We start from the raw sequence: 21,988 nt of genomic DNA, 5'->3' as shown, positions 1-21,988 counted from the left end.
AGATGGAGTTTAATGTAGGAAGGTGTGAGGTCATGCACTTTGGTAGGAAGAATCAAAAGGCAGACTATTATTTAAATGGAGAGAGACTCCAATAAAGTGCAACACAGAGGGATCTGGGGGTTCTTGTGCATGAAACACAAAAATTTAGCATGCAGGTGCAACAAATAATTAAGAAGGCAAATGGAATTGGGAGGAAGGGGCTGACTTATCAAGGTTGTGCCTTTAGAAGAATGAGGGGTGATCTTATTGGAACGTACAATATTCTGAGGGGGCTTGACAGGGTAGATGTTGAGAAGATGTTTCCACCAGTGGGGAATCTCGAGCCAGGGGACATAGTTACAGAATAAGGGGACACTCATTTAAATCTGAGATGCAAAAGAATTTCTTCTCTCAGAGGGTAGTGAATGTCTGGAATTCTCTACCCCAGAGAGTTGTGGAGGCTAGATCACCAAAAGTATTTAAAGAGGAGTTAGATAGATTTTTGAAATATCGGGGAGTTGAGGGCTACGAGGAGCTGGCATGAAAGAGGAGTTGAGGCCTGGGGGAGATCAGCCATGATCTTATTGAATGGCGGGGCAGGCTTGAGGGGCCAAATGTCCTACTCCTGCTCCTATTTCTTATGTTTCTTATGTAAAATTGGAGTTGCAAGTGGTATCCAGGACAGGGGAAGTAAGTCATATGGTGGGAAAGTCCCTTTGTCACAGACCATCACATGAGGATCTGGATTATGCAGCTGGTGATGAGTAAGCTTGGTGGTGGGATTAGATTTTGCAACATCATCACAAACTACAGTGTGTAGGATTGTCCACCATGTTGAAAGTAAACCTCCATGATATAGCTGAAAAGAGAAATCTGAGACTTATGACAACAGTGGATGGAGTGATTTTTTTGGATGCTATGTAGGAGAACTCACTACATGCAGGCTTGATGTCTATTCATGATTGGGATAGAAAGAGGCAAGAATCTTGTGCCTGTTCAACTGATGAATCTCTCATTTAATGAGATATGATGTTGTCCAAATTGTATGCATATCAATGCATATCAATGTGGCAATGTGTTAACACATTTCAGGATGAATTATGCTGCTCATGAGGAGGCCTGATACTAATGGACTAAAGCTTCAAAGCCAATCTTCTCAGTTGTATGCTGAGAAACTAGTGATCATCCTTCACGGTGAGGGTGGTGAGCACTGTCGCTTTGTGTAAAAGTCACTCCAAGCTGGCAGGCTTCAAAATTAAAGGTTAGAATAGTGGCATATTCAGTAATTGGATAGCTGAGCAGCATTGGGTTTGTGTCACTCAGGAACACTATTGATGGGTGGCCAGCTGACCTGGCTTATTGATGGAACTTGAAGATTTAGCCTTTTCATTAGCGATTTTAATTCTTCTCACACAGGTTCAGATAAGGCTGCAATAAGTACTCTAATGCATAAGGTAATGATGATTGGACTAGTCGCATCAAATTTATTAGTGCTTCATGCTCAGTAAAGGCATGTCATAAGCATAACTTTTAAAACATAAACGGTACGCAGTGTGGAATCTTCTGGAACTGACTTTTCTTTTCAAATGGACAATGACGGACTACAGTACATGGCCACCGAGGGTCGCCTGACTCTCGGTCTGTGGATGCAAAAACTGCCACGCTGCCTCGAAAGGGCAGAAGGTCTCATTCCAGACTAGATGTGTCACTACCCATTTCCTGAAACCACCCACAAGGTAGTTCCTGGTTTGAATGGGTTGTTCTGAAACCAAGGACTGAATTTTGCCCTCGTTGGGTGGGCACGGTGGGCGGACACGGGAGCGGCCGCGAAACTGACCATCGCCTGCAATCGGGCCCTGACTGCAATTTCACGCTTGCGGGCCAATTAAGGCCCACCCAGCATGAAACGCGGCTCCTCACTGGTCTGGAAGGGCTGGGCGGGGGAGGGGGCCTGTTGGCCGCCGGGTCCAATGGTGACCCGGCAGCCAGTTTAAAAACGGCCCAGGCAGCCCCTGGATGGCTGCCACAGAAGGACGTCTGTTCTGCGGGCTCAATACCAAAGTTATGAGGTCGAGTGTAGCTGGACACAGCAGGCGGGAGGGCAGGTCATGTGGCACTCGGCCCCCTGCTTTTCTGATGCGTGCCTCGCCATCCTGCTGGAGGAGGTGACTGCGAGGAGGGACACCGTTGTCCCCAGGGATGGGAGGTGGAGGCCACTGCACCTCACCACGAGGGCATGGGAGGAGGTGAGCAGCCATGATGTGGTTCGGCGCACATGGATGCAGTGCTGGAAGTGCTTCAATGATTTGCTGCACTCAGGAAGGGTGAGTACTGTGTTGGCGTGGGTCAGTGTGCAGAAGTGTTAAGGTGCGGCCGCCCCCCCCCCACCCCCATGGAACTCAGGGGTGTTAGAGTCTGAGTGTCTACCGTCAATCACACCGGAGCTGGCCAAGGGGTTGAGCCCTGGCTGCTTGGACCGAGTGCCTTGTGGCTCGAGGGCCATGACTCAGGTGTGCTCTGCAAGGTGTCCCTCATCTGGGGTTGGTCAGGCTTCAATGGCGCTGCAGGTAGAGAGTGGACTAATCAATGCTGCTCTGTCCATTCAGGAGAAGACAAGCCATAACCAAGCAGAGAGGTCACGGACAGGTAGAGGCCCACCCAACCTGCTGCTGCTGCTCCCCCGGTTCGAGTATGACACCCTTGATCTGGAGGGCTAGCACACTCCCCATGCAACTGGGTGTGGAGAGGTGGGGTGCCAGGCGAAGGTAAGAGTGCAGTGCACAGAGGTGATACTCTCGCATTGTTCAACTATTCTAGTGCAGTCTCTTCATTGATGTGAGCCTCGAACCTGGCATCCTCATTGATCGTTGGAAGATGATGGCACCATGATGCAGATCTCCGTTGACTCACCAGGGTGCCTGGCATGCACAGTGACAGTGTGATGACTTTAACTAATGACATGTCCTTCTTCTCCCTTTTAGGCTTGCCAGCAGGCGTCCCATCTGCAGACCCTGAAAGCCCACCCCTGACACCAGAGGACACCAGGCATCACTGTCCCCTGCGTCACACCCGCTGTCTGAAGCAGGCACCAGCGCAGATACCAGCACCTCGGTGCACATTAGAACGGCGGCTAGTATCTCGGTGCACATTGGTGAAGTAACTTCACACTTGCTTGAGGTGCAGGCGGAGGCAAAGAGTGCCCAGGGCGCCGGCAGTCGGAGGACTGCTGGGGATCAGGACAATGCTCAGTCGAAGGTTGATGATGAGCCTCTGGAGTTGTCCATTAGGCGGCAGATGCTGGATATTATGCGAGATGTGCTGGAGCATCTGGCGGAGATCCACGAGGGTCTGCGTGCCATGGTCTCCTTGATGGAGCGTGAGGACTGCGTTGACCATCATGGGCGTGCGCACTGCCTCCTCCATTGAGAGAGTGGCAACTCTCATGGAGAGGCAACCCGAGGGGTTCCTGGGGTTGCGCTCAGACCTGTAAGCCCTCACACAGGTAATGACCTCGGGTGGTCAGTGTCCATGCGGGAGATGGTTGAGGCACCCAGTATCCCAGCTAGGTGCCCGACAATCAATGGTGAGCAAGGATGTCCACAGCAACCTCATGTTGGCGCTTGAGCTGCCTGTCATCTCTGCGGGCTCCTCTCAGGGTGCTCTGGATGATGGCAGCAGCTCCTCCGCCCCTCCGCCAGTGACCATGCCATCTGATGAGGCTGCAGTGATTAGGGAGATGCCAGCCATGGCACTGGTCATTCCCTCCCAGGCAAGGCCAGCATGGGCTCTACTGGTCAATGGACGACCGTCAAGGTCATCAAGTCCAACAAGACAGCAAGGTCAGCAGCCATCTCCAATGTTGGTGCCAGCGAGGGGGGAGCACCTAAACGTAGCACTTGCAAGCTTAAGTTAAAGGCACCATGAGCATAAGAGGGACAGGTCATGGGTGATTTTATGTTCATTTATGTTTAGTTAATGTATACTGGCCTGGGACTTAAGACTAGAGAGGTTGATGTAAGTAGTCTGCACATGTCAAAATGATATAAATCTGGTTTTGTCATCATGGTCTGAGTATGCTTCACCTTTTTATTTCATTGGTGCGGGGAACGCCAGTATGTAATGCTGGACGCACGTGACTCTGAACTTTGTTGCACAGGCACTGAGTGTTCTTTGTGTTCAAATGAAAGGATCATTTCAGACATCCGGGATGGAGACGGCAGCCCTGGCATGTGGGTGAAGCTGATCTTTGGTAGCCTAGCTGAAGGAGCATTGGATCAAGGGGTACCAGGTGTCCCTGCCTCTCTGGAGGTTACCGAGGTCTGGCTCTATGCCCTCAGTGCTCTCCTCACCGTGCTCCTCTTCTGACTCACTACTGAACTCAACACCTGTGGCCTGTGCAGCTGATCCTCTTCCTCCAGTGGGTCCCCCCTTGCCAATGCCAGTTTGTGAGAGCGCAGCATGCAACCATGATCAGTGACACTTGCTCTGGGGGTATTGTTGTGCCCCCACTAAATGGCCCTGGCATCGGAGGTGCATCTTGGGAAGACTTATACCATTGCCCTTGTGGAGCCATGACTCATATTGTAACGCTTCTCTGTCTCTGTTCCTGGGTGGCGGAGAGGCATCATGAGCCATCTCGTCAACGGATAACCCTTGGAACCCAGCAGCCATCCATCCAGTCGAGCTGGAGCACTGAAGAGCCTCGGCACCTGGGAGTGCCTCAGGATGTTGGCGTCATGGGAGCTGCCTGGGTACCTTGCACAGACTTGTAGAATCTGCATTCTGTGGTCACACACTATCTGCACGTTCATGGAGTGGAATCCCTTCCTGTTGACAAAGGCACCCGGCTCACCTGCTGGCGCCTTGATGGCCACATGTTTACAGTCGATGGTACCCTGGACGCAGGGGAAGTCAGCAATCACTGCAAAGCGTCTGGCTCACTCAGCCTAGTTGGCCGCGTCCGTACGGTAAAGAATAAAGGTTATACCTGCCTGAACAGAGCTTCTGTCACCAGCTTGATGCAACTATGGACAGCTGATTGGGAAAATCCACACAGATCCCCCACTGACCCCTGGAAAGAGCCAGAGGCATAGAAGTTGAGTGCCAATGTGACCTTCAGAGCCACTGGCATAGGGTGTCCAGCCACACAGTCGGATCTGATCTCAGGCCCAATCATCTGGCAAATGGAAGACATAGTCTCCCTTGAGAGGTGGAGCCTCTTTCAGCATTGCACCTCAGACATATTGAGGTAGCTGCATCACCGCCTGTACATCCTGGCAGCAGGATAGTGGCCTCTTCTATGGCCCCTTCCGCCTTGGATTACCTGCTGATCCTGCGCCCCTTGTGCCTGAACCTCTCCTCCCACAGGTCCCTCCCCTGGAAGCTGCATAGGGACACGTGGCCTCCTCTCCATTCTGCCCCTCTCTTCCTCCTCAGAGGAGGTGCCCCCAGCAGAGACCACAATCCCCATTACCAGGGTAAGGGAAGGTTGCCTGATACCTGGAAGCGTCCACACTGTCTGAATCCTCTGGGGACCTGGCAGACAGCAAGGAGTCCTGAAATGAGGCTTGGAAATGCTAAGAATAAAGCCTTCAACAAAGATGAGGCTGTCAAATACCAAAAAGCAACTAGCTGCAAACATCTCCAAAACTCCTCATTACTCACACTGGCAATGCTGCTGACCCTTTTTATCCCGCCCTTGGATGAGGTTTGAGGAAATGTCGGCTGGCCGCCTGCCCACTTTACCCATGCGTCAAGCAGAAAAATCACACGGGCAACGAAAAATCTCAGGCAATTGTATTAAGGGCCTTAAGTGGCCAGTTAATTAATGACAGGCACTGCTCTGGGCACCTGCGTGCACCCACTGAGTGAAAGATCGCAAGAATGTGCGATGATGTCATCCCGCACTGTTTTACTCTCATTCGGTTCGGGCGCGCGCCCTTCCGACGAGGGAAAGATTCTGCCCCAAGACAGTGATTGTCTCAAGATGAACGTCTGCAAATAATAATCTAGGTTGTGGCTAATCTACTTAAGCCCAACACAACACTTGGACGTGAGCTGTGGGAAACTGCATGATAAGGCAGCCACGTTGGTTCCCCTATTTAAATTTTTAAGTGCTGTCTGCACAATAAACATGAAACTGCAGAAACAGCAGTAACAGAAGGGCAGCAACACCTATGCCTTAAGAACTGGAAATGGTAATATCTTAAGGTCTTCAAGCCTATTCCTTTTCAAGTCCACCAATACAGCAAATTGACCTACTGGTAATGACAGCACAAGTAACTAACTCCATGACTTGCAGGAAGTCCATATCTTCGAGAGAAACCTGCAATGGCTCTGGTATAAAACTTTGGCTTTTGAATCCACCTAAACTACACTTCAGGAATGAAAAACCTTTTCTTCAACAGTCCTGCACCTTGTGTTTTCCAAGAGGAGCCAATCACGTGAATTACAAACTATTCTTTTGTTTATAACTTGTAAAAGTGCACTATTCTCTTTAACTGTCTTTTCCTTTCGTGTGTACTTGTGTGCGAGTGGATAAGTGAGTGATTTTCAGGGTGAACACATCAAGAAATAGTCCTCTTTATTTATACCCATGAAAAGCTTGCTACTAGTTATTTGAATAGTCCATACACTCAGGGATTCAGAAACATACACATCTTCCTCTTAAAAAACACACTGATTACAGACAGTAAGAGAAAGGGTTTCAGTTCTCTCTCATCCCTGCCTATAATGGAACTCATTGGTGAAAGTTGGTGTAAATTGGCTAAACTACAGCATTTGATCTGCAACCATTTGTTCTTATTCATTGGTTTTGCCACATGCATCTAGGGTGCCCGAATTTGGAAAGGGACTGTACCCTAGAGGGGAAGGGTTTGCTTTCCATATTAGGCAAACAGAAACGCTACCTGGATTTGGTTGCTTGGCTTAAGGACCTTCTTAAACACTTCCCAGATATCTGGAATAACTGTGACAGTTATGCCTTGTGACATGTTTTCTATTTCATAAAGGTTTCTTCACTTTCCTGCTCCTATGGTTTCATTTCAGCTTTCTGGTTCATGATCATATTCTTCCCTAATAGTAACATGAATATGATTAATTGCCTCCCACTTTTAACATGATTTTCCTATTGTTAGACAATCGTGATTATGTGATAACCCAGCATCGAACTAAAACTCCTTGCCTTGAGCTTTTAAAGTTGGAATTGACAGAAGTATTAACCTGAAGGCAAAATACTGCAGGTGCTGGAGATCTGAAATAAAAACAGAAAGTGCTAAAAAAAAAAAACCTCAGCGGGTCTGGCAGCATCTGTGGAGGGAGAAACAGAGTTAACATTTTGAACTAAACATGACTCTTCTTCGGAACTGGTTTTGAAGAAGCGTCATATTGGACTCAAAACTTTATCTCCATTTCTCTCTCCACAGATGCTGCCAGACCTGCTGAACTCTTACAGCACTTTCTGTAAACGTATATACCAAGCCAATGAGTATATCATGAGGAAAGATTGGCCCCTCTCATTGGTGTAAGGTCCTCAAAATTTCTAAAATCTGAAATTTCTTACGAAGCATTGAGGTAAATCTATCATAAAAACAACGCAGCCCTCCATTTTTAATGGACAAGTAATAAAGCAGAGAGAAAAAATGAAACAGATCATAAAAATTTTTGAATTCATTCATCAGCAAAATGTAGTTTTCCCCTATCCCAATGGCCTTCATGGTACTTCCACAGGGAAGCCTTCAAACCATCCAGAAATTGCAAAGAATTAATTTAATTGTCCCTTTTTAATTGCTTGAGGTGATGCAAAGTCAGCTCATGATTGAAACCTTGTTCCTCTCTCGCAGATTGCTCCACCTCAGCCAGTTCACATGCAACTATTGCAACAGCCAAATGGGTTCTCATCTTTTGAAACTTGTTAACTGCAATCAGTACTATACTAGTATTTGGCAAGACTTCAGCAAAATGAAGGCTTCAGTGAATAGCGAAAAGAGCTGACCTGGGATTTGATTCTCTAAGTTCAGAGACAGCACACTCGGGGAGCTTTGCTCAGGAGTTTGCAGGCCTTCCCATGATCTTCTGTCCACTTAAATAAATTTGTGCGGTTGTCGTTTCATAAACATTGGCCGGGATGTTCTGTGTCCGCCAGCGTCAGGCATGCTCAGTGACGTGAGCGGACAATATGGCGTGATCAGTGTCACGACGGCGTGAAACCAGTTTGCGATCGTCCGCTCAGCCCGCCGATGGCGGCCACATTTCCCGCTATTGGACATTGAAAACCTCATTGTAATACATCTGCATAGCATTATTAATACTGGCCGCCGGCATCGTACCCATCGCGGATCGTCCACCCACGTCAGCGGGAAAGCACGCCGATGTGTTTCACAACAGCACTTAAAAGGCGTGCACGTGGTGGGCTGCACATTGAGGGGAACTGGGAGATGAGTACAGTAAGGTTGCACAGGGCTCATCAGGATCGCCTGTTGGACTTCAAGCTTGAGGCGTGTTGAGAGGGGGCGGGGGCGCAAGGGCAGCACTGCGGTTGAGGTGACTCGTTGGTGGGGATGGTGCTAGGGCTGCCCTGCGGTTGAATGTAGTGCACAAGCACCAATGGGGTGGGGGGGGTAGGGTGGGTGAGGGAAGTGGCCATGCATTAGGGAAACCTGTACAAAGCGACCTTTCCTCTGCAACTGAGACAATTCAGGCACAGCCACATTGATATGTTTGGAGTCAGGCTTGTAGCTTATCTGCCCACTCAAGCAATGCAAAGGCATGAAAGTGCCACCAAGTGTTCCAGAGCTTTTCACCCCTCAGGCACAGGCTGCAAATTAAGAGTGGTTTAGTGGACTGCAGAACAGTTGGACAACTGTACACATTGTACAATCTCCTCGCCAAAGCTGGTCATGGAGCAGTCACTGCTGGAGGTGCTCACAGACCCTTGCAATATCAGCATCTCAGTTTGGACCAGCCTCCCACATGGTCCAAGCTAACAGGGCAGCCTTGCAGTGTGGGTTAGGAGAATGCCTGTGCCTGAGCTGAGAGCACAGCATGCTGTCCAGTGGGCAAAGCTGTCACCAACGAGTTGGATGGAGTAGGGTGGAGGTGGGTGGGGTTTTGAGCAGCCATGCAGCGCACTAAACTCTGGCCATCCAAGTGGTGGCCAGCGCTCTCTGGGATGTGTTAATGGGCCTTCACACTTAACCAGGACAGGTTCTTAGTACACCCATGCTGACCCACATGTCTCTCTCTTTCATCCTGCAGGAGGAGCACATCAGGATCATGGAGCCTGGTGAACTAGCTATATGCCTCATGGCTTACAGAGAGTGAAGTCGATGGAGGAGAGAGCGATGGAGGCTCCTGGCTGCGCAGATGGAGGAGCAGCACCCTCAGGGAGAAGGGGCGGCTTGGGGTTCCCCACATGCCACAGAAGAGCCACAGAGAGCCGTCACAAGTCAGTGCATAGTGATGCCAGGGTCTATAGACGCCTCCGTTCATTCCTGCAGATGACCGAGAACCAGTGTCTCTGAAGACTGTGTACATCTAGGAAACAGGTCGGTCACATCTGTCACCTACGGCAGGATCTGATGCCATGGGGACATGGGGGGCATTCACTGCCAGTAGCTTTGAAAGTGACTGTGGTGCTCAATTTCTACGCCAGTGGCTTCTTTCAGAGCTCCACAGGTGACCTCTGTGGGATATCACAAACCTCTGCCTACAAAGTGCCTGGACCGGTCTGGTGGAGCCCTGCAATAAAGTCCACAGAGGGTGTCACGCATCATCGTTGTCTGCTGCACCCTTTACAACCTGGCGCTGCAACGGGGAGAGTATCTGGCTGAGGAGGAGATGGAGGAGCTGGAGGTCTCCTCCGATGAGGAGGACGCCGATGGGGATGAGGGTGAGGAGGTCCTTGAAGGCAACGATGACGGTGATAAAGCCCTCGCCCTAGCTAGACGAGGCAGGTGCACTCAGGATGCTCTCATAGCTGCTAGATTTGTGGAGGATGATGACAACATGCAGTGAGGAGACCCCATAGATCCTCACATTGCATCTGTAAATGTTTGAATCCAGTCTGGTTTATGGCAGTGCAAATACCATCTGTGAGAACGCTCCTGTCATGGAGACGCAGTGGAGGCCCTAATAGTCGCTCAATTCCAGGAAGATGATGACAACATGCAGTGAGGACACTCCATAGATCTTCACATAGCCTCTGAGAATGTCTGACTCCTGTCTGGCCGAGGGCAGCTCGCTTGTGCTCCGTGATCAGGGTCGTAACATAGAGACGCAGCCATGAAACTTTCAAAGCATCTGATCCTTGCCTTCAGCACCTGAGCCCTTCAGGAGCACAGCGTCATTGGTCACAGATGCTGAAGAGATGGGGGAATGGGGGCGGCGTCCACCTTAAAAGGTGCTGACAGCACAGACAGAGAATGAGAGAACTCTATGGAGTCTGCCCACTACATTCTGGCAGCAATGACCAGCACCGCCGAGGTGCAGGCATCAGTAATGTTTCCAGGGAGTGTGAGGCTGGACCATCACTGTGGTCTGAAGGCTGCACAGAGCACAGGGAAGAGGCCCTGGACTGAGACACCTGCCTTTATCTTGTGTAGATTCACTTAACAGAGCTGTTAGAAAGCATGCTTCAGAATCACCAGTTCTATGTTGAACTAGGTGAGAAGCACAGCAGGCGGTGTATTCAGAAGAATGGTCTTCCTCAGGGAAGCGAGCTCGCACCGCTGCTGTACAACATCTACACGAATAACCAACCTATAGACGGTGTCACACGTGGTTTTATATATGCTGTTGACCTATGTGTCACTGCCCAAAGCACTGATTTTAACACCGTGGAGAAAATGCTTTCTGAGGCCATGGAGGGACTAACATCCTACTATGAAGAAAACCACCTTCGCGCAAACCCATCAAAGATGCAAGTTTGTGCATTCCACCTCAGGAGTTGTCCATTAGGTAGCAGATGCTAGATGTCTAGCACGATATGCAGGAGGATCTGGCGGAGATCCATGAGGGTCTGCGTGCCATGGTCTCTGTTGTGGAGGAGTCCATGCGGAGTGTGAGCACTGCATTGACCATAATGCTTGTGGTAACTCTCATGGAGAGGCTGTTCCAGAGACAGAATCAGGGGTTCCTGGGGTTACGTTCGGACCTGCAAGCCCTCACATTGGCACTGACCTCAGGTGGCCAGTACCAGTGTGGGAGATGAATGAGGCACCAGTATCCCAGCTAGGTGCCCGTGCATCAATGGTAAGCAGGGAGGTCCACAGCGACCTTATGTTGGCGCACGATCTGCCTGTTGTCTCTGTGGGTTCCTCTCATGGCGCTCCGGATGATGGCAGCAGCTCTTCCGCCCCTCCGCCAGTAACCGTGGCATCAGATGAGGCTGTGGTGACAGGGAAGATGCCAGCGCTGGCACTGGCTGTTCCCTCCCAGGCGGGGCCAGCACAGGCTCCACTGGCCAGAGGATGACTGTCAAGGCCATCAAGACCAACAAGACAGCAGGCTGTCTCCAATGCCGGTGCCAGCGAGGGGGAGCACTTAGATGTAGCACTCGCAAGTGTAAGTTAAAAGCACCATGAGCACAAGAGGGGCAAGTCATGGGTGTTTTTATGTTCTTTTTGTCAATTTTATGTATGCTGGTCCGATGTTGAATACCAGAAATGTTTCTGTTAAGATTATTGAACTGTCAGAATGACATAAATTATGTTTTTGTCCCCATGGCCTGAGAATGCTTCACCTTTTTATTTCATTGGTGTGGGGGGGGCGCCAGTATGTAATGCTGGACGTAGGTGCCTCTGAACTTTATTGCACAGGCATTGAGTGTTCTTTGTGCACAAATGAAAGGGTCATTTCAGACATCCTGGATGGAGGAGGCAGCCCTGACATGAGGTGGAAGCAGATCTTTGGTAACTTAACTGAAGGAGCATTGGATCAAGGCTTCCCTGGTGTCTCAGCCTCCCTGCAGGTTACTGAGGTCTGGCTCCATACCCTCAGCATTCTCCTCACCATGCTCCTCTTCGGACCCACTACTGGACTCATCATCTGTGGCCTGTGCAGCTGCCTCAAGATCCTCTTCCTCCAGTGGCTGCCCCCTTGCCAGTGCCAGATTGTGGAGAGTGCAGCATGCAACCACTATCAGTGACACCTTGGGGGTAATGTAGTGCTCCCAGGCATCGGAAGTGCATCTTGAGGAGGCTTATAGTCCTCACTACCACTGCCCTTGTGGATGCATGATTCGTATTGTAACACTGCTCTGCCTCTGTTCTTGGGTGGTGGAGAGATGTCACAAACCACCTTTTCGAGGGGTAGCCCTTGTCACCCAGCAGCCATCCATCCAGTCGGGCTGAAGGACTGAAGAGCCCCGGCACCTGGGAGTGTCTCAGGATGTAAGCGTCATGGGAGCTGCCTGGGCACCTTGCACAGATTTGCAGAATCAGCATCCTGTGGTCACACACTATCTGCACGTTCATGGAGTGGAATCCCTTCCTGTTGACAAAGGCACCTGGCTGACCCACTGGCACCTTGATGGCCACATGTGTGCAGTCGATGGCACCCTGGACGTGGGGGAACTCAGCAAACGCTGCAAAGCCTCTGGCTCACTCAGCCTGGCTGGCCTCATCCGTATGGTAAAGAATAAAGGTCAGTACCCACCTGAACAGAGCTTCTGTCACCAGCCTGATGCAGCTGTGGACAGCTGATTGAGAGACTCCACACAGATCCCCCACTGATCCCTGGAAAGAGCCAGAGGCATAAAAGTTGAGGGTCACTGTGACCTTCAGAGCCACTGGCATGGGGTGTCCACCCACACAGTTGGAGCTGATCTGAGGCCCAATCACCTGGCAAATGGAGGTGACGGTCTCCCTTGAGAGGCAGAGACTCCTTCAGCATTGCATCTCAGATATATTGTGGTAGCTGCATCACCACTTGTAAACCCTGGCAGCAGGATAGTGGCATCTTCTGTGGCCCCCTCCACCTTGGATTACCTGCTGGCCCTGCGTCCCTTGTGCCTGCACCTCTCCTCCCACAGGTCCCTCCCCTGCAATCTGCATTGGAACACCTGGCTTCCTCTCCCATCTGCCCCACTCTTCCTCCTCAGAGGAGGTGCCTTCAGTGGAGACCACATTACCAGGGTAAGGGAAAGCTGTCTGATACCTGGAAGGGTCCACACGGTCTGAATCCTCTGAGGGTCTTGCAGGCACCAATAAGTCCTGTAATGAAGCCTGGAAATGCTAAGAATGAAGCCCCAAACAGAGACGAGGCTGCCAAGTACCAAGAAGCAACCAGCAGCAAACTATCTCCAAAACTCCTCACAACTCACACTGGCAATGCTGCTGACCCTTTTTATCCCGCACTTGGATGAGGTTTGTGAGAAGGTCAGCTGCCCGCCTGCCTGTTTTGCCCATGTGAAATACAGCGCGAGTGCATGATGACGTTGGCACGCTCGCCCAACATCATTGCACACTATTTTGCCACCGATTGGTTCGGGCTCACGCCTGCCCGCAGGACGAAAAATTCTGCCCAAAGATTTAAAAAACTGGGAAAATGTGCCCACGAATCAGAATCGGAACATATGGATAATGAAAATTCTGTGCAAACATTTCCATATATTTTTTAAATTAATATTGGAAACCTCATCATGCCCTTAGATGAGGTTTCCTGAAGAATGCAATGGCCACCTGGTCGATTCGCCCGCCCGCCCGCCTGTTGGACTGGCAGCGAAAAGTCCCAGTTATTTGCGCCATTAATGAGCTTAATAGCTCTCTTAATTGTTGGTGGGCACACTTCTGAGTTTAGCACATGCTCGTTAACCAAAATATTGCGCGAGTGCGCAATGATGTCAGGAAGCTCGCCTGATGTCATCGCGCTATTTTATGCTCGAACATGTCGGTCACATGCCAAGCGAAAAATTCTGCCTAGGGAGCTGTAGACTGCACACATGTCACCATAAGGGCACCTGCTCATCAGCCGAATGTTTTTATTAATAGAAAATCATTCCACTAACTGAATGTCCATTTGGTGTTTGACCACAACAAGATGTTCCTGCATGTATGTGCATGATATTCTGACTCAATTATACCCTGGATTTTGCAGCTGACACAGCTTTTCTGGACCCCCACCACAGGTCCATGGTTGGCTTCTAGAAGACAAAGGTTATCCCTTAAGGGGGTGGCTGATGACCCCTTTTAGGTGGCCACAGACAGAGCCCGAAAGGTAGCACAATAGCAGCCAAAAGCAGACCTGCAACACCATTGAACAGGCTATTGACGTTTTGAAGATGCGCTTCTGATGCCTTGACCACTCTGGAGGATCACTCCAGTATTCCTCTGCAAGGGTCTTCAGAATAGTCATGGTGTGCTGCATGTTATATAATATGGCTCAGCGGACGGACCTACAAACTAAGGGGACAGAGCTGATCCTACAGTTAGCCCCTCCTCTGAGGAGGAAGATAATGAGGAAGATGGAAGTGGTGGAGAGGAGGCCCCTGTCCAAGGCAATGGCAAAGACATGGAGGAGGAGGGCAGCAATGAGAGCCCACCTGATGGGCAGGTCCATATATCCATGGCTGATTCCTTACAGAGGGTGGTAATCGCCAGAGCCTCTTAATATAGAGTAGTTGCTCCTAGGTGCATAGTATATGTAACTAATTCATCACCCAGTCCCCAGTGAGCAGCTTCCACATAATTGATCTTTAACATGGAAGTCACGCATCTTCAGGGAGATGCCCATCCCCAACAAAAGAGAAAACCAACAGCACACACTCAAATTCAGTGCCATCAACATGGCTGAAACCATGAAGATCATAACCCTTGGCCTCAACGTCATCCACAGATACATCTTGAGAAGTACTTCACAATCTGGACCACGCATATTTATGTTAGAGGCTGACAAAGACACGGAGAAAACTTCATCTTGTCCCTAGTCAGACCATGCCCACTGTGCCAAGAAGGTGAGTAGGAAGTATGACATAAGACACACGACCTGAAGATGTGATTATATGGGCCAACAGAACTGAAGTGACTACACATTGTGTAGGGTGATGCCATACGTGTGCTCACCACTCCTTCAACTACTTTCCACATTATCCATCCACCACCAGCACCCAGTGTGAGCAGTGTGCAACATCTGCAACATGCAGTGCTGCAAAACACCTAAGCTCCCTGTGAACCTGTGACCTCTACTATCTAGAAGACAAAGGCTTCAGTTGTAGGAGAGATATCACAAAAGCATGCTTCCCTGGAGCGTACATAGCATCTTGACATTCGGGGAATCCACTTTAGTTTCTGTATAACAATCACATGTGGATGACTGCCTTCAACACAGCACACATGCTTGATGTGCACAAGATAAACTGGGTTTGACCATTGAGTCTGATCACTGACCCTTCCTCAAAAACAACTATTGATGGACAAGGAATGCTGCAAGGAGTCTCTCAGTTTGCAACACTTGGTGTACTACTATCTTCTCTGAAAGCCTGGATAAGAAACCAGCCTTTCACTGCCAGGCATGCGGGTACATCCTAGCTCCTCATGACATCAATGAGAAATGGACTTCTGGCTGCAGTCTCCAGTGCCAAATGTAAGAACCTCATGCTTTCTGTTAACATCCTAATTGACAATAAGTGTACAAAAATATTCCTTGCACCAGATACATATAGTTACAAAGTGATTAATTGTGATCTTAACAAGGTGCTATTACATAAGAACACAGTAAAGCCATCATTGGTTGAGCTGCAACACCGCCCTGCATTTGTGAACACTCCTATGCATAACTGTTTGAGTTGTTATCTTTACCACCACCCCACCCGCCCTACCCCAGCAAGGGTAAATCTCCCTTTTGAACTTATTGCTAGATTAAAACCTTAATTAAGAGAAATTCTAAAATATCTTAAGAGCTTAATCACCAAACTAAATAGCAATTGGGTCCTAAGATAATTAATCTTTCTCCCAGGAGTTCCTAAGAAACATACACTGTATATTTATAACAGACTTGAATTTCTTAAAGCACCCCTCAATCAAAACTTAGAATCTTATAATTAAGAATTCTAGAATATTTATGTTTAGGGTTCATGAGTTTTACAGAATGAGTCTACAACCTATTTAATGAGTACTATAATTATTTATTTTAAGTACATGTATCTTAGATTGCATTGAAATATTGGTTTAAATACTACAAAGTGTAAATACAAACTATAAAAATTCCTCTATGAATGCCGACTTCAATTCTCAAACCCAGTTAAAAATTTTTAAAAATGATTAAGATATCCAAACAAGCCCATAAAACAGTTTATACTTACAATCCAAGGTATTGTAAGCTTATTTTGCTACCTTTATCTCAAGTCTTTTTTTCAGGGGGATTGGTTTTGATCTCCACCTGTAAGATCTGAGATCCTTGCAAACTTCCTGTCTGATCCTTTATTTACGAAGTTTGCTCAATATAAAGAAAATCTGTTGGTTTGAGAATGAGGTTGTATTGTCTGGCTTTATATAAAGCATCTTTGTTTCACTGAGGACCTTGAGAATCACCATGTTTTTCGTAACACAGCTGTACACTTCAGGCATAGCTCTCTGTCTGGAAAAGACTAGCCTGGTTTAAGGCCCCTGTCTGCTTTCCGGTGTTTCTTGCACTTTGATTCAGCTTGCTTGATACAGGCGGTGACCTATTAAGCTTCCTCTGGATATGAGTTAACTTTAAATCCTATTGGCTAACAATGCCACTTCCTAAATCATTCACCCACATTTTGCCTTCACAACCGAGGGAACACTTTATAAGAGTGTTTTTCAATCTGGTGTCTCAGCAAAGATTGGCGAACACAGTAAGTAACGCATGTTTTTTTGAATTTCAGTTTGACTGCAAGAGTTCTGCAAATTTAAGCAGATAATATGCTGAGAATCAGCTCACATGAAATGAAAATTGTAATGCTGAAGTTATATTCAGTTATTTAGTAAATTGCACCAATTTTATACTGTTAGTTCTACACCAGGTAAAAAGATAATGGTTTTATATTAAATGGGTGAAAAGTAAAACTTTGAAAGTTGGATGTTTGAAATGAAAATAGTGCTTGTGTGTTTTATTTCAGAACAATTAAACAGTGATCCTAAATAGAAGTTCTAGCATTTGTTAACCTATCCTCTGAACAAGGTCCATTAGGGATGGGCAATAAATGCTAGCCTAGCCAGCAACGCCCACAACCCATAATTGAAAAAAATTGTGTTGTTGACATTAGCCGATGAATGCTAACTACATTCATATGGCATTTCTCTGTCCTTTATTTGCCAGATCTCATTCTTGGGTCAGTGGTAGTGCTCTCAACTCATGAGTCAGTCTATTGTAGATTGAAGTCCCCTGCAGAGATTCCAGCATATAACCTAGAGCCAGGATATATTGAGGTCAGTGAGCAGGGGTCCAGACCCGCTTGCCGACGTGTAAAATGACGAGGGATGACGTCAGGTGGAACTCCCGACGTCACCTGTGTCATTTCAATTTTCAGGTCGGTGGGGGCGCAGCCGAATTAGCTGTGCGCCCGCTGACCTGTCAATGGCCTATTAAGGCCATTTAAAAACTAATTCAAATAGTTAATGGACCTGCTCATCCAACCTTAAGGTTGGCGGGCAGGCCGGGAGTCCTGGCGGGCTTCAGAAAAAGTATGAAACCTCATCCATGGGCAGGATGAGGTTTCATGTAGGTTTTAAAAAATGTAATAAAAGTTTAATTAAAAGTGATGGACACGTCCCAACACATGTGACAGTGTCACATGAGGGGACATGTCAGGGAAATTTTATTTCTCTACATTTACCATTTTTAAATTTGGCACCGATCTCCCTGAAGCAGCACTTAGCCTCAGGGAGATGAATGCGCTCTTTCGCGTGCGTGCACGAAAGAGCGCATTCCTGGCTGAGGGAATCTCCCTCCCACCTGCACCGGACGTCACGCTGGGCGGGCCTTAATTGGCCTGCCCGCCTAAAATGGCGGCGCGCCCCCAATTGTGGGCATCGATTGGAGGCTCCTGAACTTCCCCCCCCGGACGGGGGAAAAAATTCTGCCCTAGGTTCATATTTCAGTGCAGTATTTTGAGTGCTACACTATTGGAAGGGATGGCAGGAAAGAAGCAGGATCGGAAGGTTAAATCACTCCAGTTATTTTAGCTGCCCCTTTTATCAGTTTCTGCTATGTGAAGGCACTTAAAATAGTGGCCACCACTTTTCAGATGTGATGTGAAATGAGGCACCATCTACCCTCTCAGGTGGATGTAAAAGATTCCGTGGCATATTTTGAAGAAGAGAGTAGAGCTCTCCCAGTGTCCCAGCATCCCTTAACCAATACCACTAAGTAACAGGTTATCTGGTAATTATCTCATTGCTGTTGTACTTTGCTATATATGAATTGGCTGCTGTGTTTCCTACATTGCAATAGTGACTGCAGTCCAAAAGTATTTTGTTCATTGTAAACCTATTCCTGCCATCTGGTCATGAAGGCCTATATATAAACTCAAGTTATATCTCATTTGAGTTGAGGTATTGATCCATTCATATGAAATGTATTAATACCTGCACTCAGAAAGCAAAGGAATAGCACAAAATACACACTGGGGCTGTTGATGCAATCATCACATGGTGTTGCTGGGAGTGCTGTACATTAGGGCATAAATGCTGACATTTTAATGTAAGAGCAACTAATTTAAACTCTTCCAAATACAAGCACTAACTTCATTCATCAAACTGGTCCATATCTGCACCTATCAAACGGGAATAAGGGTATGAATCATTTGCCTGTAGATTCTGTTTAATGTCTTATATTGGGTTGTTTATGGACTGCCACATTTTGTCCTTCCTGCCACATTCTGATCTCTCTGCCCTCTGCATACAACATTTGGAAGTGCTGCCAATTCTATTCAAAAATGTACAGCCTTCTACAGGTTGAAGATCCAGGCAAGCAATGCATCTGTTACCTACTCAATGCGAATGTGAGTTGCTGGATTGAACTGAGTTAATCTGCTGTTGTTTGGAAGGGACTAGTAGATTTTTAAAAATAAATTCAAGACAGCAGTCAATCAGTCCTCAATGTCTTCATGGTTTGGTTCCAGGAGGCTGCACCATTTCCTTTGTGTATTAATGGGGGTGAGTTTCTGCAGGGGTTCACCTGATCATCTGCCATAACTTCAGTGGATGATTGAGAAGTTCATAGTGACTCTCATGCCAATGTCCCCAAACATGTTGAAGTAGATCTCCTTAGGTAATCTACATGGCAGGTAGGGTTAGGGTAGTTATATCTTAAATTCCTAAGATGTAAACACGCCTGCCTTGCATACCGCCTCCGACTCCCCTCCTTCAGAATCAGCCAAAAGAATTTGATGCACTGTGACATACCCATGAGTAATATTAAGTCTCTCACCCATTAAACTGCTGTTGCCAAATATCAATTAGGTAAACAGTGTTATGGTAATGGTTAATGCAGAGATGAAACCAAAAAAAAATACTGATGAAGCACTGCATTAAATGTGAGTTAAAATAGTTGATTGCCTAAGAGACCCTCACTGAGAGATCTCCTGGTGGCATGCCTTGCAGCTGTGTCAGCCCTCCTGGTACTGCTGCTTCCAAAGATATTTACCAGCACTTGTTCAGGGATGTTTGATGGCTCAAATGTGCTTTCAACTTGAGAGCTAGCTGACTACTATGGCAATGCTTTTGGGTAGTCTGAAGCCTTCAATGGAGTTTGCATGTGCTCCAAGGCAGTCAGCTCTGTGCTCCTTAGTTCTTGCATAGACACAAGACATTAGTGTTGAGCCAGCAATCAGCATTTAAAGAAACTTTGTTGCAGTTCTTAAGAGTTGAAATCTCAGGCAGGGATTTCTGGTCAGCAAGTTCTTGGTTGTTCCTTAACTAAGCTCTGTGGCTCATCCTTTGCTTCATTTTCAATGTTGCTTTTTATGTTCTGTGTTGTTAAGGTATGCTGATAGTGATGCAAGGGTCTGCACTGTGTGGATTTGCTTGCAGAAACCAGCAGTGGCTAGATTCTGTTCTTCAATTCTGCAGCAAGCAGAAGTAGACAAAGAGCTTGGACTCTTGGTGTTTTTCCAGTCATTTGCTGAAACTTTAGGAGAAGTTACCAAGAGAAATTACATAATTAGCTATATGCACCCGTGCTGATACTCAACTTCAACATACTACCTTTAAGCATAGGTTTGACTTTATGATAAACTGTGATATTATTGATATTCAGGCCTGACGGTGCAACAAATTGAAGGTACACATTCCTATGTAATGTCCCTTTAAGAACTATTACTGCTCACACACATTTTATATTGTTTATGAGACAGCAGCTGGTAAAGCTGAGTTATTTAAAAATCCCAGAGGGAAACTTTAAACAACTGTCATAACCTATATTTTTAAGTGGTATGTTTGAGATGCGACTCTAAATTCAGGAATCAGACCACCAGTTCTCAAGAGGTTTTATATTAAACTAAATGAAACATTTTATTAAGTTACAAAACATTAAACACATACATATTGCTACAAATTACTACAAGCATAACTTTTAACAAATTCCCAGACTAATCTCCACTAAGGCAACAGCAACCCATAGACTTTTAAGCAGACACCAGGCAAAGCATTTTAACCTTGCAAATTCAAAATGAGTTTCATTTCACTTTGGTTCCTTGCAGACACAGTGGTAGGCTTACAGGCTTTGATGTTACATTGCCTCTGCTCTGCACACATAAAACTGCTGTCTGTTATATCCAGCACATCTCATTGAAAATAAATTCTCATTGTATCCCCAGCCCCTTTGAACTCCACCTCTTCTAAGAATAAAACTCCTGTCATTGTACCAATTTTATTAGTAATATAAACATTGATTGGTGTCTGCTAACTAGGTGCCAGATTTCACTCACCTTCATGAATGCCCTATTCAACAAAATGCAAATGTACCATACCTCTCTTACGGGCAGAATTTTCTGCCTGGCGGGCGGGTGGGCCCGACAAAATCTCCGGCGGGCCGAGAGCCGAACCCTGCCGGAGAAGTGGGCCCCGCCGCCATTTTACGTGGGCGGGCTAATTAAGGCCCGCCCAGTGTGATGTCCGGCGGGAAGCAGTATGCGTTTCCTGTGCGGGCGGGGGGATTCCCTAAAAGCAAGAGTATGCTCTTTTGCGCATGTGCAAGAAAGAGCACACATCTCCCTGAGGCAAAGTGCTGCCTCAGGGAGATTACTTACACTTTTAAAAATATGAAAAATAGAATAAACAATTCCCTAACATGTCTCCCTCATGTGACAATGTCACATGAGATGGGACATGTTCATAATTTACATTATAACTTAATTAAACTTTTTAAAACCCAACATGAAACCTCATCCCGCCAGTGGATGAGGTTTCATGTTTTTTCTATTAGCCGCCAGGGCTCCTGGCTCCTGACCTTAAAGTTGGACGGGCAGGTCCTTTTATTGTATAAATGACCCTGTCAATGGCCTCAATTGGTCAATGACAGGTCGGTGGGCCCCCAGCTGATTTTGCTGTGGGCCCGCCTTCCTGAAAATTTAAATGGACCGGGATGACATCAGGGGTTCCGCCCAGCGTCATCCCGCGTCATTTTACGCGTCGGCGAGCGGGCCCCGTCCCCTGCTCGCCAACGGCAAAATTCTGCCCTACATCTCAAAACTAGTCTCAATCAAAGCACCCAGACTAGCTGGCTTTAATCCAGTTAAGCCATACACAGACATACCCACAGACTAAAACTCCATTTTAAAAAATAATTTTCAATAACATTATATACATTGATAGCTTCATGACAATATGCACTTCCTAACTGTAACTATACCATACATCCTAAGTCTGTCTGCATGTATAAATATGTCCCTGCACAATACTTCTACTGTGTAAATTCTTCTCACTAATTAACATCTTCCAAAATGAGAGAATTAACACATTAGCAGAGAAATTTCTTGCATGTTTACTTGTGGCAAGTCTTTCTTTCTAACTTGAAACTTCTCAAGAGAAGATTGCCAAAATGATCT

General features: G+C 47.2%; 1 protein-coding gene across 5 annotated transcripts in view; it reads left to right on the top strand.

The window, feature by feature from the left end:
• The window catches only part of fam133b (family with sequence similarity 133 member B), a 112,040-nt gene that overhangs the window by 59,969 nt on the left and 30,083 nt on the right, over positions 1-21,988 (top strand). The window lies entirely within an intron of this gene.

This window comes from Cetorhinus maximus, chromosome 3 (genome assembly GCF_964194155.1).
Source record: "Cetorhinus maximus chromosome 3, sCetMax3.hap1.1, whole genome shotgun sequence".
NCBI lineage: Eukaryota > Metazoa > Chordata > Chondrichthyes > Lamniformes > Cetorhinidae > Cetorhinus > Cetorhinus maximus.
Note: the sequence above shows the minus strand (reverse complement) of the source record. Positions and strands in the feature narration are given on the sequence as shown.